We start from the raw sequence: 24,608 nt of genomic DNA, 5'->3' as shown, positions 1-24,608 counted from the left end.
CAGTTTCAGTGTCTTCCAAGTGCTCGGCATTTCAAAGAGCAGATTTGTGCCAGAAGCAACAGCCCGTTCAATCCTCACGGTCTTGTCTTCTCGGCCACATTTGACTTCACTGAGCTCTCTATTCATGCCCTGGCTGCGTGTGTCCATCCTTCTCTCACTTGGTCCTCCCACTCCCTAACCATGGGCGATCCTTTAGATTCTGTATTTGGTCCTTTGTTATTGTTTATGTGCACCTTTTTGTTTGGATTTCTCAGGATTTAACTACCACTTAAATGATTATATGTTCCAAGTTTTTATTTTCAGCCTTAGAGTACAACATACATTATCAATTATCTGTTAAAGTCAAATGTCATTGTAATAACACTTATTATCTTTTACTTAAAGACCACCTTGCATTTGCTGCTGTCAAATATTCTCAGTACTTGAAATCAAATGATTCTTGTGTTTTTTTTTTTTTTTTTCCTTTCCCGTCTCTCCAGTGGTACTGATTCTCCCAGCCATCCAAGTACATTGGGTTTCTATTTTTTTCCTAGTAAAACAAATATTATAGTTGAGACACTATTCTAGATGTTGGCCAGATTATGGACTGAAAGATAAAGTTTCTGCTTTAGTGGAGTTTACATTTCCATAGGAGAGTTAGACATTAATCATATAATCACAAAAATATACTTTACTACTGATGAAAAGAGCAATAAGGAGCCATGAGAGTATATAACAAGGGATCTGACTTAGACTTGGGGGTGAGGGGTGTCTTCCCTACAGAAGTGATATTTGACCTGAGATCTGAGTAATGAATCAGCCTTGAGAAGGACAGACATCTCAGGCAGTGGGAGGAAACTGTGCAAGTCAAAGAAAATGATGTGGGTGGGAAAGTGATGTGGAAGGGAGAGTGGAAAAGGATGAGGCTGAGTCAGATCACGAAGGGCCTTGAGGCCAGGTTAAGTAAGGGGTGAAATGATCTCATTTATATTTTTGGGTGACCGTGATCTGTGAGGAAGATAATGGATTGTCAAGGAATGGGGCCCCTGGTCTGGAGCTGTTGCAGTGGTGAGAAGAAAGAACAGGATGGTGGTTGTGGAGTAGACAGAAAATGCTGGCCCTGGGACACACATCCAAACCTCAGAATCACTGTGTCTGAACATACCTCATATTCAACCAGTCCACACGTTGCATTAAATTTTCCTGTCTAACGCCTTCTGCATCTATATTTTCCTTTGCATTCCTGTTCTTGTCACTGAATTCCAGAGGTATGAGTGAATGTCTAAATTATACTAAATCTATCTCCTGTTATGGTTTGTTCACTCAGAACTACTGTTCCTCTGTCCCTAAACAGTTTAGGGACAGTTTAGTTCCCCACCCTACACAGGGTCTCAGGGGTCCCAGTAACCTGTCTCCCCTTCAGGATCTTTGTCAGCTTCTAATCGGACAAGAGAGAGTGTGTCTGTGTGTCTTAAAAGGCCATGGTTCCAAACTTGAATGAGCTCCCATCATCTGGTGCACTTTGAAAAGGTAGATTTTTAGGTTCCATGCCCAGAGGTTTGGACTCAACAGCTTTTGGGTGGCACCCAGGAACCTGTATTTTTTTGAAGCTCAAGTTTGTAAGGACCAGGTAGGTTTGATTTGCTCTGTGCCACCACTTATCTGCATTTCCCTTTATCCTGAAGAGGATACTTGGCATTTGGCTCTGGTCCCCGTCTCCTCTGAGCTCTCTTCCTCCCCTAACTGAAACAACCTTTCTCACTGAAAACTTGATTTGATTTTAAAGGCTTCTGTTTTGTGGTTTTTCTTCTCACTGGGGACTCTCTGATGTCTTCTCAGCAGGCATAGCCACCTGTGATGGGACGTGCCATGCCATGGAGGACTGCTCCCTGGATGGCTGAGTGACAGGCAGGGTTTCCTGAGATTCATTATAAAACAGGCCCTGTATTTGCAGAGATGAGGTGTTGGATAGAGCAAGAGAGGAAAGTCAGAGACAATAAAATAATCTTTTTGAAAAGGCAGCCCTGATTCATGTATCCACCAATTAGATTTGCTTCCTTTTGGTCTTTAGAGAAAAAAACTTACATGACCGTGGTGCATCTGTTTTACTGCTTCCAATCTTCTGACTACTAGAGCAAAACATTAATGTCTTCTTTCCTTGGTAACAGTAAAAACTTAGATACCAATGGAAGGAGAGGGTGAACAGATGCAGTGTATCTCTGGGTGAGGACTGTGTGTGTGTTTATTCATATACATTTGCACATATATATGTAATTAGCATCGATTTAATATTTTTATGGAACTGTAGCAATAGATCATGTTAGGTATGTGAAAAGAAAATCAAAATCGAATCCCTGACCTAATATACCTAACTTTAGAGGCACAAGTGCATTATCAGATATACATGAGCCAAAGAAATAACAGGAAGAGAAGTTTACTTGGTGTCCAAATATGGATTCATTACTTTTTAATACTCTCTAATGTCTATTCTTAGAACTGCAGGCCTTTTCAAATGTCCTTTAATTTCATGTATATTCATTTAAAGTCAGTTTACTGACAAGTGATCACTGAGCCAGGGCAGGTGGCATGAGAACATGGATTTGCGTTCCCTAAAATTGAGTCACTGAAACCTGAATGAAGAGGAACACCAATGAATTATAAATTTAAATTGATTGTGTGTGTGTGTGTGTATGCATGCGCACATGTACAAGTTGGGAAGGAGGAGAAATTGGGAGGAGGCGAGGAGAATGCCTTACTTCCACTCTCAGCACAGGGGAAGATAAATCAACACAGAAGATTAAAAAATGTGAAAGGCTTTTCCCATTCGCCTCGCTTCCCTGTCGGGTCTTTGAATGTGTTTGACCATGCAAGGCCACCTGTGCAGCCAGCAAGATGCTCCTGGTGTTTACAGGGCTCCCTTACGAATCTCCCCAAGCAGCTCTCGGGGAAGCTGGACACTTCTTTTGGAATGTCCTCTGTTCTAACCTTGCTCGAGGAGTTGTTATAACTTTAATGACTGTTTGCTGTAAGGTTAGTGAGGATTTTACTTATCCCCCAAATCGAAATTGAGTGTCTTCCTGTTTTGTGTCATTCAGGATGCCTTGTCCAATGGTGCTGCAATCTGTTAGTTGTGCAGTTCTGGGGCACCAGCCACATTGTGCTGGGAGGAAGAGGCTACTGGGGGGATGTTTCATGATTGGTGACCCTTGAAGTTGTGCAGCGTGGTGGTCAATATTCATTACAAAATCAATCAAATTAATAAGCAATTGAGTGAGGAAATGCCTTTATTTTCATTTTTCATTGACAGTTTAGTGTAGTTTATGTTGAATCCAGATGAAACTAGAAATACAGAGACTATGGAGTAAGAGAGACTTGGGTTCCATCCTGGCTCCCTCATTTACGTACTGTGTGATTTGGGCACGTTTACTTAATTTTTTGAACCTCAGTTTGCATATCTGTAAAATAGGGAGAGTAATACCTACCCTATAGAGTTATAAAAATAATTATATGTAATATATATATATACACACATATATATATAAAAATACAATCCCTGGCATAGAATATTAATAGTATTCTGAATATTATTACTGAATATTACTACTATACTATAGTAATATTCAATATTACTACTGAATATTAATAAAGATAATCATGGTTCTATGATTTTCAATCCCATGTGAGTTATATTAGTAGCTGTGAATGGAGTAAGTAGAGCATGAACACAGGACTGAGCCAAAACTTGTATCCACTAAAGGCAGGGCTTGTTTCTTATCACACATGTAGCTTCTAGTCTGTTCCTATCCTAGTGATGAACACTGCATGGATTATTAAATAAGTTACCATATGAGCTTGCAACAGAAATCTTTGTTGAAACACAAAAACTATTAGTTGAGAATTACTGGTTCAGTGTTGTTTCGTGTGATGCGAAGGATGTGCATTTTATTGTATGTTAGCTCTGGCCTGTGGTAGTACAACCAACTGGAAAGAATTGGTGAAACAATGGGGTTCTGATATTAAATTCTGAATGTGCCAACAAGTATGGCCGAGAGAACAGCCCTATTCTGGCCAGCCTGGATTCCTCTTTTTGGTTCTATTTCTCCTCTGCCATGTCCCACTTTCTGTCTACAATAATAAATTACTTATCAAGCCTGCTGCCTGCCCTGTAGGATTTATCAGATCTATTCCTTTCTATTATTATTGCCTCCTTCTTGCTGCTCTTTTTCATTATTTGTGCCTTTGCTCTTTCCATGCATTTATTAACTGAATTAGCACATTTCCAGTGTTTGTTCACATTTAATGAGGTATTGGTATTTTGACGGCGGAAATGAAGAAGTGAGACCCACGGGTGAGAATTTTATTGAACTTCACAGTATTTTATTTTCCAAGATGTGCAATTCACAAAGTCATAATCTTTTGTGCAACACAAAGTGATACATGTCCCTACAGTATCTGATATTTTTATGGGTGAAAATATAACACTTTTAAGGAAAGTTCCTCAGACAAAACTGACTATATCCTCAAGAGTTCAGATTTATTTCATAGAAAACAAAACAAAAAAAAAGAATCTTACAGTCACAGAACACATCAAATAAATTTAAGAAGTAATTAGAAATTCAAAATCAAGTTGGAAATGCCTCTGAATTAATTTGATTGAATAGTCTTAGTCAAGGTTCTTTTGGTGCAAATGACAGAAATCTACACAAACTGGCTGGAGCAGAAAGGTGGGGGAGTGGGGTGGGATTATTCTAAGAACACATAGATGTCCCAGAGTTTTCAAGGGCAGAAAACAGGACTGCAGCCTGGAGCTAGGAATCCATCAGAACCAAGGCACAGATAGGCTGTCAGCCTCCAGCTCTCCCCTCTACTTCATTTCTTTCTTGCTGCCGTTGTTATTTGTTTCCTCTTGCCAGTGGAAGTTGGCTGTACCCTAAGGGCAAATGCAGCTCCTGAGTTCGAGTAAAGAGCCCAAGCTGCCCAGCATCTCTGAATCCCAAGTTCTGATTCCTAGGAGAAAGAAAGTGATTGGTCAGGGAAGTGGGACTCCTCCAGTGAATACACGGCTGCCTGGAGACAGGAGCCGGGCTGGGCTGGGGAAGAGAAGTCCTCACTGTAATAGCATTGTCTGTGGCCCATTTTGTCTTGCTCCATCCGTTGCCTGTGCCACATTGAAATCCAGTTTAATGTGGGCACAAAACAGTTGTAGCTGAAGTATTTTGTGACATTTGCTTACTGGTAAAAGCCTGAATATATACATATGCATACCCAAGAGACCTATTAGAGAAGTTGTCTGTAGAACTTAAGCTCTAATAACTTTTATCTGACATAAGTAGGAAATTATGGAGAGGGTGCGTATATTTGATTTTGTAGTTTGTTTTCTTTGAGTTGGATTAGATGGTGTTTAATCATCATTATAAGCTCATTTCAGTGGTAGCTGGTATTTAATCGCTCAAATGTGTTTATTATTTCATTGATATTTTCCTTTTCTGAGCTTCATTCCCTCCTTTGCTCCATTTTCTCCCCTACTTCCTTCTTATCCTGTTCTTTCTTTCTTCCCGTTTTTCCTCACTGTCTTTCTCCTGAGGAAGGAGTAGGTATGTGTGGGTGTTGCTGCAAGGGGGAGAAGAAAAATTGAGCAATGACAAGTTAGAAAGTAGCAAAACTATTTTAGTAACTCACTGTCTTGGGAGGCTACATATTGATGTATAATTTATACACAAATGCAAATCACCATGTAAATTGGGTCCGTATTTTAGCTCTTAGAAAGTGCTGCCCACACGTTCTGTGTCGTCCTTCCTGGGCCTTGGCTTCAGGCGGCTGCTTTGGAGTCACAAAGGGTCAGAGTTAAGAGGATCTGGTGTAACTCATGATGAAATGTGTGGCCTTTACATTTCCATACAACGACCAAGGCGTATGAAAGGATGAAAGGGGAGTGGGGAAGGCAGGGGGAATGCTGGGGGAGGGCAGCTGAGGGATTGAGAAGGGGGCCCCACCAGAGCAGGCGGTCGGTGGTGGATCAGGGCTGGGCAGGATGTGGGCAGCTGCCTGGAGAACATTGACTCGGTCAGGAAAGGGGCAGCTGCTGGCACATCCAGTGTGTGTGTGTGATTTAGGAAAAGACACTCGCCTGCCCTTGTGTGACTGTGGTGGTGTGCCCTCTTCAACAGGACAGGGCACATCTGTGCGGGCCCACCCACTGTAATGCCAGGCAGCCTCCCTGAGGGGGAGAGGCAGGATCTCAACTTTGTAGCTCACAACACACTACTGCCCCCCGCCCCCGGTAAGGACCCCTGCCTGTGCCACGGGGGTTGTGTGAGTCAGAGGTTTGCTTTGGGTATTACAGCTCAGAGACCCTGGAGCAGGGGGAGTCAATGGGAGACTAATCAGAGGAGACAAGGGTTCAGGTGTGGGTCATGCCTGCAAATGCAGGTAGCAGAGGGGCACGTGCGGCTGTTGGCAGGAGGTGATCTTGGGGTGGGCAAGGCCATGGGCACCTGTTGTGTTACATACTAATGGGTGACATGCTCCAGCTGCTGGGGGAGAAACTGCTGGCTCTGTTTCACTCCCAGGTGAAGAAGGAAGAGCACTTTGTTGGGCGAAGACCAGCTCAGTGGAAGGCAGTTCCCTGGCTTGTAGGCGGTAGAGCTGGGATTTGGGTTTAGGCCTGTCTGTCTGCAAGGTCCATATGCTTTGTGTCCTCTTCAGCCTCTCTGTCACCTCTCCTGTCCTTCCTAAGGGCAAGGTGACCTCCAGTTTCCAGCCAATAGGAACACAGTCATTGCAAACACTCCCATTCTAGACAACCTTGAAGTAGGGAAGCTGTTGCAGCAAATGTAAGGACATACAAACTGTCACAGGGGACAAGATTCCTTAAATCTGGTCTTCAGAATGTCTGAAGCAAAAATTGTGTGTGACACATGGTCTAACAAAAGAATTTGTGCTGTTTCATGCTGTGCGATCAGACTGGGAGACAGAGATAGGAGATGAAATATTCAAACTTCAGGGACTTTGAGAGTGTTTGAAATAAACATTGTCCTGGAAAATTCTGGATGTAAGTTCATGCTACCTAGGGAAATCCACACAGTAGTATACAGTATCTAATGGGTCCTATGGGGCAATTCACGATGCATTTAGAATGAAAGTACATTTTTGCCCTAACATATACCTGGTGCGGAATGACCTCAAACAATTGTGATAAGACAGTGACTAAGGAGCATACAAAGGAGGGGGCTGGCAGTAGGAAGAATGAGTAGACTCTTGAGGGACCAGTTAGGGCAAAGTGGCATAAGAGAGACAGGAAGCAACTCAATGATAAGAAAAGAAAAAGGCATCAAGAGGAAAAACAAAATATCGAACCACACATGAAAGAATTAAATCAGCCTTCCCACTGATAATATGAGAGAGGGCTTTTGTGAACGACTTGTGCTTGCTCAAAATTTAATTCTTGAGGGTTTAGTGTTCTTTCTCACCTCTATACTTCAAATGCATGGCTTCTTCTATTCAATGCTGATTCCATCCTTGTCTCTCTACAGAATATCTGTTTTCCTTGAAGGCCTGGTGTACCACCCTCTCCTCAATGAAGCCTTCATTCATTTGCCACCTTTACCTTGTACCACAGCAAAGGGATCATGCAATGATTTAACAACAGCTGTTTTGAAGGTAAGTGGGGTTCTGTGCGAGCACTGATGATAAAACAGCAAACAAAAACAGACCCAGTGTCTGCTCTTGTGACCTTTTTTCCCCATCTGGTGCCTCTGCTGAGCCTTTTTTTTTTTAATTTAATAAATGCATGCTACCATTATTTATAATACTTACACATTGTTTTGGAATTACTTATTTATATGTCTCTGTATCCTATTAGATGTGAGTCCTTGAGGGCAAATACTGTGTCTTAATCAAGTTTTTTATCCTCAGTACCTACCTGAGTGCCTAGAATATAGTAGTAACCATACTTGTATGTGTATCATGAATGAATGCTCTTCGTATTTTTACATTTTATAAATTTGCAGACTTTGAACATGTTGTTACTCATCCTTCATCTTCCAATATTTCCATTTTCATAAAAAAGAAACTACTGGGGAGATTATTTAGTTCCTTTTTACAGACTTTTTTGAGATCTAATATCTGTCTTGAGGAGACCCACCCAAACTGGGACAGAATGATAATGGATGATGGCATTAAAGTAAGTTTGTTTTATTTCACATGGTCATTATCTGAAGCCTAGGATTTACCAGAAAATGCATTATTGAGAATTGTTGAATTTTTTATCAAAGGATTCTTTTATCTGGGAAGTTCTAGCACATTTGAAAAATAATTCCGTTTACAGAACATTGATTTACAAATAGCTTTATCAGCAATATATCTATTGTTTGAAATATACAACAGCAATATATGGGCACAGAATGAGTGATAAGTTAATTAAGAACAAGGAACATAAAACTTTAATCAATAGACATCACAAATAAAATGTACTTCAAACTAATATTACGGCCAGGCAGGTGGAGGCAAGAGGGACAGATGAAATGGATGAGGGGGTTGGGAGGAAGAGGTGCAAAGGGAGAAAGTCAAGATGAAGAAAGGGATAACAGGAAATGAGTGTGTGGGGTAAAACAGAGGCATCAAAGGGAGTGAGAAGAAAAATCCAAAGAGTAGGATTAGAGAAATCCAAGAAGGACTAGCCAGAGAGATGAGAGGCAGAGAAAACTGGGGCATCGACATAAAGGTAGATGTAACTGGAACTGATGTTAATAGAATAAAGGGAGAAAGGCAAAAGGGGAGAGAGTGTGGGGCTAAGTTTGTGTCCACTTGTTAGACAAAACTCTATACTTGCAGGGTCATCTTGAAACTAATGGAGTCAGTGGAGTTAATGACTTCCTTCAGCCTTTCATCCCTTTGATAGACCTTTATGGAACATGAAACAAATATTGGGCATTCTTCCAGGTGTGGGAATAGAGTGATTAGTACAAGGAGAAGACCCCTGCCCTCTAAGGGTTCACGTTTAGGATTGGCGATGGCGATAGCTTTCTGGCTCCTCTCATCCCTCAGCCACTGCAGTGGGACTTGCATCTGGATTCACAGAAGGGTATATTGTTTTGCACTATATCTTATACTGCAGGTCTGCCCTGAAGTCATCTTTGAAACCCTCAGTGTCTGTAACTCTTGGGGTCACATCTGAGGCTTGGGATCCTCTTCCAAGGTCATGTGCTTGCAGGCAGAGTTCATTTCCTTGCACTTGTAAAGCTCACTGTGGCTTGCTTTCTCAAAGCCAGCAGGAAGGAGCATCTCTGAGCTCTAGATGCTCCTTAGAAGGGCTCACCTGATTAGGGTCAAGCCAACCCAGGAGAGTCTCTCTTTTGATTCCTGTAAGTCAGCTGATTAGGGATGTTAATCACATTTACAAAATCCTAACACCTTTGCATATTCTGTTGATTAGGATCGAGTCACAGGTCGTGTCTACACAAAGGTGTGGCTACCAGTGGGCAGGAATCGTGGAAAGTGTCTTAGCAATCTGCCTCCCACAGTTGAAGAGAACATTTCCAGCCTGATAACTATTGCTGTGAACTGGTGTAAGTGCTTCTTGGGCTTGACAATGGTTTACTGCTCACTCCGTCTCTTTAGTCATCCTGATAGGTATTTTGGAACTGCCCCCAGTGCCCTTTTCTGTCCTTTCACTGAGGTTTCCTTATGTATCCCAGTGCACCCGTATTCCACTCAGGCTCCTGGCCTACAGCTGGCCACCTGCCCAGCCTCTCTTAGAGGGTCCCCTTATCCCTCAGGGGCTCTTGTCTAGGATCCATGAGGATCCACACAGGTGCAAGAGTAGATCACACCTGGCTTACCAGGAACACTCACACGGGTTTCCCTCGCAAATACTGGAAATGCCGTGATCTCAGTATGAGAAGCTCTCTCTCCTGTTGTGAGAGGCCAGCCATAACTTCCCTTACCTTTTGGGTCTCACAGGCATGAGTTAATCATTGATATTCAGTCCACCCAGCTTCAGAGAGAACACATTAAATTCTCTGAAAGCTTCTATTTGAGCTCTTTTCCCTTGGCTCTATGGGAGGAGATGGTGTCAGATCACCTAGGGTAGATATTCTTGATCAAGCTGCACTTAAAAAATATTCTCCTAATTTCCATCTACCCCTTTATTCCCAGTTTTTTTCCCCTTTCATCTAATAATCGGAGGTGGGCCCAGCCTCAGTCCAGGCAGTTGTAGAGTAGGATTCCATAACCAGAAAGGCAGGCTGCTGCTGCTGCTAAGTCGCTTCAGTCATGTCCGACTTTGTGGGACCCCATAGACACAGCCCACCAGGCTTCCCCGTCTCTGGGATTCTCCAGGCAAGAACACTGGAGTGGGTTGCCATTTCCTTCTCCAATGCATGAAAGGAAAAGTGAAAGTGAAGTCGCTCAGTCGTGTCCGACTCTAGCGACCCCATGGACTGCAGCCTACCAGGCTCCTCCGTCCATGGGATTTTCCAGGCAAAAGTACTGGAGTGGGGTGCCATTGCAGGAGTCCACTGAAAAATGTAGGAGGTTGGTCTGTTCACTGTAAGGAAAGACGCTCAGAGACCTGGCAACACAGAGCCATCATATTCAGAACAAGCAGCGGAAAGTCAGGTGTGTAGAAGGATGCAGCTATTGCCAGCAGGGTCCAGAAAAGGGTTCCAGGTTTAAGAAGGCCGTCCAGAGCCAGGGGGCCATGGTTAAAGGAGGGCCAGACAGGCAGCAGATGGCACTAAGATGACCTTGGCTCCTAGCCCAAACCTGTCCTGATTAGACAGTGTACACATGAGGTGATTGGTGAAAGTTGAAAATTAGTACGGGATATCATTATTCATATCTTGGTATTTCTTTACAGTTTTTGCTAGTAACCTTTTCAATTGAGCATAGTAATAAAAGTTCTGTGTTAATGACTATAATACACAGATAAGCTTTCAAAAAGTTTATGGGTTTAAGACAAATATATAAAAAGCCTTGTGTGTGTGTGCTAAGTCTCTTCAGTCATGTCTGACTCTGTAATCCTACAGAGCCAGGCTCCTCTGTCCATGGGATTTTCCAGGCAAGAATGCTGGAGTGGGTTGCCATGCCTTCCTCCAAGGATCTTCCTGACCCAGGAATCGAACCCATGTCTCCTGCTCTGGCAGGTGTGTTCTTTACCACTGGTGCCACCTGGGAAGCCCATAAAAAAGCCATAATAAATATCAAATATACTTGTCAAGAACCTCTATCCTATTTTGATGTGCTGATATTTAGTCTAAGGTTAAACATATTATTAATCATAATTGAAATAGGCACCAGGCCACCTGCCTACTCCACACAAGTAATTATTTTTTCCCCTTAATTAACAGCCTCTACTTTTTAGGGTAGTTTTAGGTTTAACAGAAAAATTGAGCAGAAAACACAGAGAGTTCCCATAAATTCTCAGTAACTAGTTTTGTAGTTTCTGATTCTTAGTTGTTCTGATGCTCATTATTATAATCTTAAATTATCACTAATACTTCCTTTTCTTGATTTATTAGTGTTCGAGTATATTTGCTGAGTCTTTGACAGAAGGATGTGGTATTTATCTTTCTTACATTTTTTCCCGTCTCTTTCCCTTTACCTCTCTCCAATTTTTGTTACAGTAGTATTTTTTCATTTGCATTAATGCTTTATACTGTAATGACATTTTTCTTATTTTGACTATAAGTTTATTAGAAAAATTAGCCATCCAAAAAGCATTTGCAGTGGTCTGATTGCACATGTATTATCCATCGTCACACCAAGCTTGGTGCCTGGTCGTAAAGAAGACAGTTTCATCCTGTGTCACTAAATCACCAGCGCTCCAAAGAGAATATCCCGAGTGCTAGGGTCCACTGGATCATTGTTTAATTTCATCTCTCTTCATTTCTTCTAGGTCGTAGTCAGCTGCCACCGTTTCTTAAATTTTATATTGCCTTTATGTATCACTCTTTAATTGTGTTGAGATAGCTTTTAGTGTATTTTTTTCACATGGGGCATGTGAATCTTCTGAACAATGAATGTCAGAAAATGCCTTTATTTTGCCCAACTTATGATTGTTGCTTTAAATACGTCTGGGATTCTGGCCTTAAAAATCGTTCTTTTTTTTTTTTTTAACAACTTTATAAAGATATTAGTTGATTGTGTCCTAGTACTCAGGTTTATTGATGAGAAGAATTGTGATACTTTAATACTAAAGGAATTATTCTTTTTAAAATGCTTAGAAAACGGCCTGGGATTTAATAACTGCTACGTGAAAGTTAAAGTGTTAGTTAGTCATGTCCGACTCTTTGAGATCCCATGGACTGTAGCCTACCAGCTTCCTCTGTCCACAGAATTTTCTAGGCAAGAATACTGGAGTGGGTAGCCATTCTGTGCTCCAGGGGATCTTCCCAACCCAGGGACTGAACCTGGGTCTCCTGCACTGCAGGCAAATTTTTACCTTCTGAGCTACCTGGGAAGCCCAAACTCAGTGCCATATAAGTGCTGGATAAATAAAACACTGAAAATATTGTTTAATCCTTTTTTTATAAGTGATTATTTTCTCTTGGCAAACCTTTAAGATTTGTTTTCTTTATCTTTGGGATTCTGAAATTTCATTGAGCTCTATTACTAATTGTACTTGGCACTTGGGAGAATTTGCTTAATCTGAAGATTCTTGTCTGTCTCAAACTTTGGAAAATTTTCTTTCATTCTATTTTATTTCCCCACAAGGATTGTATCAGTTTTCTCTTTCTGTCTGGAGCTTTTCTTAAATAGGTGTTGGACTTCTTGACTTTTATCACCCATATCGTTTAACTTTTCCTTTCACATTTTCCATTTTTGGGGTGCTCTTTCTTCATCTTTTGGATCAACACCTGTCTTGTTTTACAGAGATGTGAAGCCCTTTCAGCTATCACAGGGCATGCTAATTAGATCTCTTTCAGTCCTCGTGTGCTTCCTGGAATACCTGTTTCTTTTTGAGTCAGTTATCTGGCTTAGTATCTGTGGTGGAGCTGCATTTTCTCTAGGTTTCACTCGGATGTCTAGAGAGTCCTGGTTATTGGTTAAGATGTGTGGTGAAGGGCTGGGTTGATTAGATTAACTAGTGTGTATTCCTGATGTGGTTTCCTCTGTGGTTGTGCTGGTGTCTGTCAACAGGACTTTCTCTTGTGGGACGGAAATGTGTGAGTGGGTGGGCCGAATGCTGGGCACTGTGAGGGGCCACAGTGGCTGAAGTTAGAAGGGAGGACATTCCGAAGGAGAGCTCTTTTCTCCTCCCATTCTCCTTTTCTGATCCCCCCTTCTCCTCCTTTCCTTAGGGTCTATGTGAAATACAGACATACATGAGACTTTGTTCTCCTTTCTGCACAAACACCCACGCATCAACCCTTATCCAGATAACTGCTCAGTTTTGTGAGAATAGTTATAAAGCTTCACCCCAGCAGACAGAGGTTCTGTCCTTTGTGTTCTGTGATACCTGAGAGCAAAGTCAGCACTTTGCTAGCTTGTTGATCTAGAGAGTTTTTCAGGTAATTCACCTGATTGCCACAGAGCCCTTCCCTGCTCTCTGCTGTTCATTGACACCAAAGTGCTAGGCTTGTCTCCAGCTTGTCCCGGGAGCAGCATCTCTTATGTCTGGTGTTTAGGTGGTGAGACCCCTCCCATCCCACCTTCTGCTTCCAGGACATCCTCACACTTTCTGATGCCCTAATCACTCTCTCTTCTTCTTCTTTTTTATGCTGTCACTGTTATGATTTCATTCTTTAACCAATATCATTTAGTTATTTCAGTAAGAATTGGGTTGGAAGAGAGGTGAGTGGGTGTGCTTATGAAACCTTCTTGAACTTGGAAGCTTTCTTTCAACATACTAGATTAACCAGGAAATCATGTTGGTTGGGGGGCATTGCTAATTGCTGCCCCACACTGATGGACCACAGGGCTCCTTCAACTCCTAAACTTTACAATCATCACCTGGTCACATGTTTGAATTATGATTGAGTCCTTATGAGGAACTGGAGAAGGAAATGGCAACCCACTCCAAGTATTCTTGCCTAGAGAATCCTGTGGACAGAGGAGCCTGGTGGGCTGCTGTCTATGGGGTCACACAGAGTCAGACATGACTGAAGTGACTTACCATGTATGCATGCATTGGAGAAGGAAATGGCAATCCACTCCAGTATTCTTGCCTGGAGAATCCCAGGGATGGAGGAGCCTGGTGGGCTGCCATCTATGGGGTCGCACAGAGTCGGGCACGACTGAAGCGACTTAGCAGCAGCAGCAGCTGCCTTATGAGGAACAAGGAGGCTTCAGTATTAACAGCCCTGCAAACCCAAGTATCTATAAAAGGATAGCAAAGATCACTGCCACTCGCAGTTACTGCTAACTCTCTCACCTTGGTGTCAAGGGCATCTACTCTCTCTTCTGCCACCTTGACTGCTGCTGCCCGGAGAGCATGAAGAGTCCTTGAGGGCTAAAGACCTTCATAGCCTAAGGTGGCTGTGGCTTCTAAAGCTTTGGAGAAGGCATTCCTCATCAGGCCTTTTGAAAATGTCCTTTTTCCTTCTGACTTAGAGTAACACACACCTCTCTGCCTAAAGTATTCAGCTAGTAGATGATGGGGAGCAGGGATGTTCTTAAGGTTCAGGGAAATTTCAACACAGCAAACACGATTTTTAGTCTTTCAGAAAACCTTTTGATTACCAACTTGTGCTTGGAGGCATCCCTGAAAAAAAAATCCAATTTGGTGTATTTTATGGATTTTATTATAGTGCTATTTATTCTCTATCCCAGATAGCTAAAGTCGGTGTTAAATAATGCAGGCTTTGTAGCTCTGAACCTCCAGTACAGACTGGGTTTGTGTGCTCTGCTTTCAGAGAATCAGAGGGCGGGGGAGAGGATGGCAGCTGTGGGCTCCGGCTCATAGCCCTCTGCTGTGCTGCGGGGCGCAGGGCCCGCCCAGAGGCTGGGGAAGCTGGCCCGGGAGTTGGGACACCTGGGGCTTCTGACTCAGCTCTGAGGCTGTAATTGAGTTGTGGCCCTGGGCGAGTCACTGAGCTCCTCTGGACCTCGGTTTTTTTCTGCATAAAATGTTTAGAGTTTCTTCCCACCTCTTCAGGCACTTCATGCTAGATGCTCTCCAAGGTTTCTGTTGAATATTCTGAGTCTCTTTTAATAAGATTACCTTTAACAACCCCACAAGCATTTCTGTAAGCAGAAGGGACACACTGAGATAGAATGCAGAATTAGCTTATTTCAGAGACAGTATTTCCCACGTTACAGGCTTATTTAGCCTGAGAAGGAGGGAAATGTCCACCAGTGGTAAGTGATTTAACGGGGGATTGTCATTACGACTGAAGACCCAACTGATGGGTAACTATTGTGAGAATCTAGGACCATATACCCCTCAAAATGCCTCTCCAGTGTCCTAAGTGTTGACAGTGGGTGAGAGGATATTCAGTTCTGGGTACCGCTGTTTAAAGGTACATGGATGAATGGGAGCACGTGTAAAAAAGAGGAGTACATGGGTGTCAGGAAGAGTTGGGGGTGTAGGAGAGGTGCGGAGAGCTTGAGGAGAAACCATGGCAACAGAAAAAAAGCTAAGCGGTGCACATAGACACTCACATAGCTCTTAAGGCCTCCTGTTTGAGAAGCAGAATGAGATATTGCACAATTCTGTTCACGTGAACTAAAAATATGTATTATATAAGACCACGTATAAACATAATTTTAGGAGAACTTAGTAAAAAGAAACATTTAAAGGACATGGGATTATTTAGCTTGAAGAACAAATGGTTAGTGATATGGTGTATATTTGTGGATATAAAAGACTGTCTTGTGGACGAGGGAAGGTATGTTCGGGGCAGCCTTTGAGAGCAGACGTGGGACTATTTGTTCTGCAGTTTGAGCAGCAGGCTTGGTTCAATGCCAAGGACCTTGTGTATGCCAGTGAAACCTTACAAATTTGCCATTTAGCTTTAAATTGTGCAGTGTCACTTTTTAATGCAAATATAAGAGCATTTGACTCAAATATGGAATCACCAGAATTACAGAGTTCAGCTCCATTGCTCATGCATGCATCCATATTTTGTTCTCATCTATGTCAATTATTGATACTTCACTTCTTGGTGCACTCACAGTTCACAGCATTGTCTGCTTCCTCTCCTGATGGGTATGGAAGGACTAGACCAATGCAGGAAGACCTATGGGTTGCTCTAACTCTGTCTTCCCTTTTCCTTCCACATTATCATTTTTGGCATAAGTAGCTGATTAGCCCAGGGATGTGATGTGATGTAAGGAAAGATATGAAGATGTGGTTCCTCGGTAGTTTGTGTTTCTTAGGTTAACATTTCCAAAGTAGATCCATGTACAAAGGAAAGTGTGGTTTCTGCTGCTGGCAGTCTGACTTGCTCAGTCATGGACTTAACCCGGTCACCTTGTACTTGCTTCGAGCCTTGTTGGATTTCTCCACTGGGGGCCCACTGGAACCTGGTGCTTACAGGTACCTCAAACATCACATTTGAAGGGGTATCACGGAATGGGTAAATATATGTGTTGCTGTATCTCCTCAGTTTGTGAGCATACTCTATATCCCATTGGATTTCATTTACAAAGTGCAAGTTGAAGGGTAAAATTATTAAGCATTTCGAGTCAGCAGAGGACCAAATCAGCTGTGGTCATCGTGAGTGAAGGGCCCTGTGTGGTGGTACAGGTCTCGTACTTGTGAAGCCAACCTTGGCCATGCTCTGAGTAGCAAGGATCTAGTGTCTGTACTGTTGTGCCCTGTTTCTGTAGTGTGAGGATAGGCAAGTCATATCTGCATGGCAGGCATATATGGAAATAGTAAGGCTAGTCAGTAGCAGGGCTCAGCCAATATTCATTCTTTGACTTATTCTCTCTTCTCTCCTCTGAAGAAATAGCAGTTTTGTAGAGAAGCTTTGGGATGCTCAGGTGAATGGGATGCTCAGATGAGATTAACTGCAGGAGGTGGTGAAAAGGGTCATCTTCTTTGAACATACTCATGTTCTGATGAAAAAGTGAGTGACCCTGTGACGGGGCTGGGCTTGGTCTCCAACCCTAGGAAGAAGGTATGTGACTCTCCATGGCCAAGTGGGGCCACAGGCCTAGGAATTCCAGTCTTGGCGTGCTGAGGAAGGGAGAGGGCCAGTTTGCAGACCACCGAGTAGGAGGACTTCAGAACTTGCCTGTATTTGTCCCTTGTCTTCCTGCTGCTTTTGTTCTCTGAGCTAATTCCTGTTTGAAGAACTGATATTTAATTCAACAGCCCCCCATGGAGCCTTGTGCCTCTGATAGAAGTTTCTAAAAATCTCTCAGTCAACAAAATGATAACAGCTGGTCTTTGAAACTCTGGGAGCTCTAGACTGGGGAGGTGCTGGGGGAGGAAGAACTAAGGGAACCAGGGATTGGGGCTGGGGAATGCACTATTTGTTAAGGATAATGAGGCAAAAAATGTGACAGAGGATTTTATTACAAATAATAGACAGAAGTCTTCAAACAACAGCAGAGAATCATTAAAAAAGAAACAGAGTTAAATAATTGTCTAATTAGCAGGCACCAAGAAGGCAAAATTTATTCCATTAGAACTTCTTAAGGGAGAGTCAATAAATTCACAGCTGGGTGTTCATTTTGTCAGGAATACAGAGAATGTGGATTTTCCTTGTGCCAAGTTGTTCTTCGGTCCCTTTGCCAAGCTTCCTTTCTAATTAACCCAAGGTGAGTCTTGCCTCAAAGAACTGCTAGGCTCAGTTGCTTTGCTTAGCCATGTCATTAAGCTGTGGCTCAAGGATTGAGCCTTCCAGAAATTGGTAACCTCAGGGACCTCTACTATTAGCAATGCTGCGAGCTAATGTTCACACAGTACTCCACAGCTTACAAGGCATTTTGACATACACCATCCTGTTGGATTCTTGCAGCCACTCAGCAAGGGAAGCTGAGGCTGTGTAAGTGAATGTTTATGAGTATAGGTGATGTGTTAGCTAGCTTGCCTGCCCATAACAAAGCACTGTGGACTGGATGACTTCAACAACAGACATTTATGTTCTCGCAGTTCTGGAGAAAGAGATCAGGGTGCCAGCATGGTTGGGTTAGATCTCTCTTTTTGGCTTGCAGATAGCTGCCTTCTCTCTGTGTGCCCACATGGCCTTTCTTCAGGGCACATGGGGAGAGGTGTGGAGAGAGGGAGGGTGTAGGAAGGGAGCAGAGAGAGAGAGAGAGAGAGAAGGAGAAAGCATTGGGGAGAGAGACACGCAGAGAGAGTGAGGAAGAGGGAGAGAAAAGAATAGCTTTGTTTTTTTCTTCTAAGGCCACCAATCATATCTGGTTAGGACCTCACCCATATTACCTCATTTAATCTAAATTTCTCCAGATATAGTCACTTTGGGGAGTAGGGTGGGGTGGGGTGGGGGATTAGGGCTTCAACATATGGATTTGGAGGGGACTCATTTCAGTCCACACTGTGTGGCAACCACCTGGTGAGAACACAAACCATCTGCAAGCCACTCAGATTACTGTCCATATTAAAATGACCTTATTTCAGGAGACTCTTGCCCAGGAACAGGAAATTGCAAATAATTATGATTTGGTTAAGAAGCTTTCTGAAAAATCCATTTATATGAAAAAAAAAAAAAAAAGACAATTCAAGTCTCTCTCAGCGGAGTAAATAACCCCCTTTTAGGACGATATAAATCACTTTACCAAACTCATCAAGTTGCTGTTGATGCTTTAGGACTCTTGCAACCATTTCCTTGCTGTGTCAACCAAGCCTCAATAACTGTGTCAGGAAGTTGAGCCAATCTGAATCCAACCTCTACTTGCCTTAAACTAGACCCCAAACCTCATAAATATCCCTCTTTGAAAATAAGAGTCTTGTCAAGGGAGTATTCTTCCTTAGTATACTAAGTAATGAACTTCAACTTTGCTTTATCAGTAAATTGATTAGGTAATTTCACTGGGAAGTCTGCAATCAACAGTGGTTTGAACCATCAGTTTGAACCTTGGCTCCAAGCTTTCTAGCTGTATGATCTTGGGGAAAAAAAATTAACCTTTCTATGCCTTATTTACCTCATCTGTAAAATGATCACCAACCATAGAAGATCATTATAAGGTTTAAATGAGTTAATATAGGTGAAGCTGTTACATAGCTGACACATGGCAAGATCTCAATAAATATGAGGTCTTACTGTTACTGAAATCTGTCAAATGTCCCGACCAGGGCCTTCGTTTGTTTTCTTGATGTATACTTCCCTAAAACAAGACTGTATGCTCAGTTGCATTTGACTGTTTATGACCTCAGGAACGGTAGACCACCAGACTCCTTTGTCTATGGAATTTTCCAGGCAAGAATACTGGAGTGGGTAAGCCATTCCCTTCTCCAGGGCATTTTCTAGACCCAGGGCTGGAACCTGAATCTCTTGTGTCTCCTGCATTGGCATGGTGGATTCTTTACCACTGTGCCACCTGGGAAGTCCTAAAATAAGAAAGGAATTGTATAACTAATTTCCTCCCTTTCAAAAATACCATTAACTGTAAAATATCAATTTAAATACAAAAACAGGAGCAAAAAGTGGAATACTTGTTGCATTAAGGATACACATTGGCTATATAACACACATGCCAATTTCAGAAATGATAAAATATAGGATGAAATCGAGGAGGTCTTAGTGAATTTAGTTTTTTCCTGAAACATTCAGTTTTGTGGGAAGGATGGGGGCTCCCCTGAGGTGCTTTCAAACACATTTCTACAGCTGAGTGATTTCTGATTCTCTTTTGGGGGCAGGCCAGGCCAGCTTGGGAAAGAAGGCAGTGAGCCTAAAACCATTTCACATATGTTTGAGTTCCTCGTGGATTTGGTCATGGGACCCTATGTTTGCAGACACTTAGAGTGTGTTTGCTGCAGCCTGGAGCTGGTGTTTGCTTACGGGAGGCCTGGGAGAGGGACCTCCTTCTCACAGAGCTGGAATTCTGCTTGGCTGTGCTGACAGGTAGTATTGATTCAGCCATATTTCCTCTCCAAAGGGAAACTTCACTCTGTCTTCACTCAGTGGTCTTCCTTTTCTTCCTTCATCTCACCTCGTGGCGTATTCATGGCCACTGAAAGTAACTCTTATGGTTGAGGAATTATCTATACAGATTCTTCTAAAGTGACATCTCTAGACCGGAGCCAGTATGTGAACTGTTTCCAGTCTCTGGTGAGGATAATACAGAAACCAAGAGCATTTCGACATTTTATAGCAATTTGACAGTTGCTCTGAAATCCAAGCAGATGATCTTCAATGATCTTTAACCTTGTTTCATTGAATAGACCTATACCAGTAGAGGGGTTGTTACACCCACAGTCTGTTGCATTTAGTGCAATATATCTACTGACCATGTGTGGTAGGATTATAGTGGGCTGAACATGAAAACTACCACAGCAGCAACCACAAAACTCTGTGCAATAGCCAGAGGTTTATTGAGAAATACCATTGTAATAACCAAGTATTTTTTATTTAGAAGCTATACCTGGCATTTCAGCAGCTGACTCCATGTCATACAAGATCTTGAAACAGTGACCTGGACACCATGAGTTCCTAGCCCAGCTGGTTCAGAATGATTAAAGTTTACAATTCATATGACATTGTTCTGAATACCAAAATATTTAATATGATGCTGTTTTAAAAACTGTCTAGATGTGGACAGATATGGATTGCTTATTTCTCCATTTCATGAAAATATAATTTGAAGCAAGTTTTAAGGAAACTGTAGACCTTAGACTGAGATCAGCATATTCTTTCTAATTCAGTACTGATCAGAACATGACCTTGGACTGGCCTCACTGCCAGAGTGAGGGGCCTTTCTGGGCTGTCCTTTCTGTAGTTAAAGGTACTTATAGAATTAACAGAATAAGCATTTCCTACCAGAGGCTTTTCTGTAGCAGTTTTTGTTATTTTTTTTTTTTTTTCAATTAAAGCAAGGGGATAAGATGTTCTGTTAACAGTCATTAAAAAAACAAAACAAAACACAAACTTTTATCTACTTGGCCCTTCTTCAGCTAGAGAGAAACAAACCATAGCAATGTACCATTATTAAAACAAACAAACAAACAAACTTAATTGAAACTGAGCATCCATATCTAAGGTCTTTCCTGTCTTTCTCCCCAGTGATCCTTTAGCATTCTATAAGTGTCTGACTATTGCTGACAAAAATGATTTCTTACATAAAATATACATCTTTTCCTGATGGGAATAACTTCCATTCTTATTACAATACATTAAATGCATTACAAATACAACTTTTTCACTTAAGTACTTTTTGAGCAAACTTAGACTGTTTTTAAAAATTTGTTTTACAGAGTAATTTCCTTATGCCTCACTTGCAATATCTGTTTTTCCTTTCATCCTTCCCTTTTAACATTTTTATCTTGGAAGTTTTCATGGACCCTTTAGGATTCTCCTTAGGTTGTAGAGTGTAATGGTTAAGAGCTCAGATTTATCACATTCGCACATTTCTAGCTGAGTGACTTGTACAAATTACTTAGCTTTGCAAAATCTCCATTTACTTATCTATAAAATGGGAAAATAGTAGTACCTACCTAAAGGGGGTTATTATAAGGATTAAGTGATATGGTTCTTCTAAACTAATAGATTATAAGGGCCCAGTAGATATTAGCTATTCCTATTTTTGGGAGACAGTCCTTATGGGTAGACTTTGCATTGCTTCTTGCCCTCTGAAACTGAGCTCACTGGTACTCCCTGGGCTACCACATTGCCCTGTGCTTCCTTTTCATGTTATGCATGTGTCTGTCTCTTCCACTGGACTTTCGGTTTATTCAAGGCAGATTGGTCTTTTGGTCTTTGACTGGTGGTATGTCATCACATGCTCAATGATTATTTGCTGAACTGAAGTTAAATGAACTTGTCTCTTTTCCCATTTTCCCGGTACATTGGCATTTCCTAGTGCAGGGTCAGTGGGAATGCTTATTTAAATGCAGATTCCCTGGTCTTCATATAATTAAAATTTAGGAGTATTACTGACAATCTGCACCTTTAACAGGTTTCTCAGGGATTCTTTAGCTCGGTAAACCATTGAACCATATCTCCTTGGCATGTCCATGTTTGGCAACTTCTGTGTCTTCGACCTACCTTCCAGAATCTGTCTATAGACTCTGTAGGAAACATACGACTATCGGCCATCTTTAATTTTCATAGTTTCGGCCCAGTTTCAAGCCAGTAGCATATATGGGGTATAGACTCTCAGGGTGGTCCCTGTGATTCATGCCTCTTAGTATCCCCTTATTAGGGGATAGGTCTTAAGACTTGCTTCAACCAATGGAATACAGCAGAGATGGTGGAGTGTATGTGATTACGTTACACAGAAGACTCTCTGCCATCTTTGAGGAGACAAGTGATCAAGTTGGGAAACCCCAGGAGTTAAAGAACTCTGGGCAGCCTTAGGAGCTGCGAATGACCTCCAGACAACAGCCAGCAAGAAACTGAAGCCCTCAATTTTGCAACCAGAATTTAACTTCTGCCAACGACCTGAGCTGGAAAGCAGATTCTTTGCCTTTATCCCTCAGATAATACCGTATCCCTGCTGACATCTCAAAGACAGGTTAGTCAGACCTCCGTGGAGGAGCTATCTGGGCCTGGACTCCTGACCCACAGAACCTAAGATAATCAATATGTGTCCATACAAGCTGTTCAGATCAGATCAGATCAGTCGCTCAGTCGTGTCTGACTCTTTGCAACCCCATGAATCGCAGCACACCAGGCCTCCCTGTCCATCACCAACTCCCAGAGTTCATTCAGACTCACGTCCATCGAGTCAGTGATGCCATCCAGCCATCTCATCCTCTGTCATCCCCTTCTCCTCCTGCCCCCAATCCCTCCCAGCATCAGAGTCTTTTCCAATGAGTCAACTCTTTGCATGAGGTGGCCAAAGTCCTGGAGTTTCAGCTTTAGCATCATTCCTTCCAAAGAAATCCCAGGGCTGATCTCCTTCAGAATGGACTGGTTGGATCTCCTTGCAGTCCAAGGGACTCTCAAGAGTCTTCTCCAACACCACAGTTCAAAAGCATCAATTCTTCGGCGCTCAGCCTTCTTCACAGTCCAACTCTCACATCCATACATGACCACAGGAAAAACCATAGCCTTGACTAGACGAACCATTGTTGGCAAAGTAATGTCTCTGCTTTTGAACATGTTATCTAGGTTGGTCATAGCTTTCCTTCCAAGGAGTAAGTGTCTTTTAATTTCATGGCTGCAATCACCATTTGCAATGCTTTTGGAGCCCAGAAAAATAAAGTCTGACACTGTTTCCACTGTTTCCCCATCTATTTCCCATGAAGTGGTGGGACCAGATGCCATGATCTTCGTTTTCTGAATGTTGAGCTTTAAGCCAACTTTTTCACTCTCCACTTTCACTTTCATCAAGAGGCTTTAGAGGTCCTCTTCACTTTCTGCCATAAGGGTGGTGTCATCTGCATATCTGAGGTTATTGATATTTCTCCCGGCAATCTTGATTCCAGTTTGTGTTTCTTCCAGTCCTGCATTTCTCATGATGTACTCTGCATATAAGTTAAATAAACAGGGTGACAATATACAGCCTTGACGTACTTCTTTTCCTATTTGGAACCAGTCTGTTGTTCCATGTCCAGTTCTAACTGTTGCTTCCTGACCTGCATACAAATTTCTCAAGAGGCAGGTCAAGTGGTCTGGTATTCCCATCTCTTTCAGAATTTTACACAGTTTATTGTGATCCACACAGTCAAAAGCTTTGGCATAGTCAATAAAGCAGAAATTGATGTTTTTCTGGAACTCTCTTGCTTTTTCTATGATCCAGTGGATGTTGGCAATTTGATCTCTGGTTCCTCTGCCTTTTCTAAAACCAGCTTGAACATCTGGAAGTTCATGGTTCACATATTGCTGAAGCCTGTCTTGGAGAATTTTGAGCATTACTTTACTAGTGTGTGAGATGAGTGCAATTGTGTGGTAGTTTGAGCATTCTTTGGCATTGCCTGTCTTTGGGATTGGAATGAAAACTGACCTTTTCCAGTCCTGTGGCCACTGCTGAGTTTTCCAAATTAGCTGGCATATTGAGTGCAGCACTTTCACAGCATCATCTTTCAGGATTTGGAATAGCTCAACTGGAATTCCATCACCTCCACTAGCTTTGTTCGTAGTGATGCTTTCTAAGGCCCACTTGACTTCACATTCCAGGATGTCTGGCTCTAGGTCAGTGATCACACCATCGTGATTATCTGGGTCAGATATGCATCAGAGGGCAAACACACTGAAACCATATTCACAGAAAACTAGTCAATCTAATCACACTAGGACCACAGCCTTGTCTAACTCAATGAAACTAAGCCATGCCCGTGGGGCAACCCAAGACGGGCGGGTCATGGTGGAGAGATTTGACAGAATGTGGTCCACTGGAGAAGGGAATGGAAAACCACTTCAGTATTCTTGCCTTGAGAACCCCATGAACAGTATGAAAAGGCAAAATAATAGGATACTGAAAGAGGAACTCCCCAGGTCTGTAGGTGCTCAATTTGCTACTGGAGATCAGTGGAGAAATAACTCCAGAAAGAATGAAGGGATGGAGCCAAAGCAAAAACAATACCCAGCTGTGGATGTGACTGGTGATAGAAG

The 24,608-nt window shown here is 42.3% G+C and overlaps 1 long non-coding RNA gene across 12 annotated transcripts in view; it reads left to right on the top strand.

Annotated features, from left to right (window-relative positions):
* The window catches only part of LOC129643557 (uncharacterized), a 192,871-nt gene that overhangs the window by 15,963 nt on the left and 152,300 nt on the right, over nucleotides 1-24,608 (top strand). For 11 of the 12 annotated variants that reach the window (XR_008710386.1, XR_008710376.1, XR_008710380.1 and 8 more), the window contains exons 2-3: nucleotides 7,512-7,638; nucleotides 9,413-9,545. This is a non-coding gene — a long non-coding RNA (uncharacterized LOC129643557). Of the gene's footprint in view, nucleotides 1-7,511; nucleotides 7,639-9,412; nucleotides 9,546-11,006; nucleotides 11,124-24,608 lie in introns of all 12 variants that reach the window. The other variant, XR_008710379.1, reaches the window with a different exon arrangement.

Source organism: Bubalus kerabau, chromosome 2 (genome assembly GCF_029407905.1).
Source record: "Bubalus kerabau isolate K-KA32 ecotype Philippines breed swamp buffalo chromosome 2, PCC_UOA_SB_1v2, whole genome shotgun sequence".
NCBI lineage: Eukaryota > Metazoa > Chordata > Mammalia > Artiodactyla > Bovidae > Bubalus > Bubalus kerabau.
This window is presented reverse-complemented; position numbering and strand designations above follow the sequence as displayed.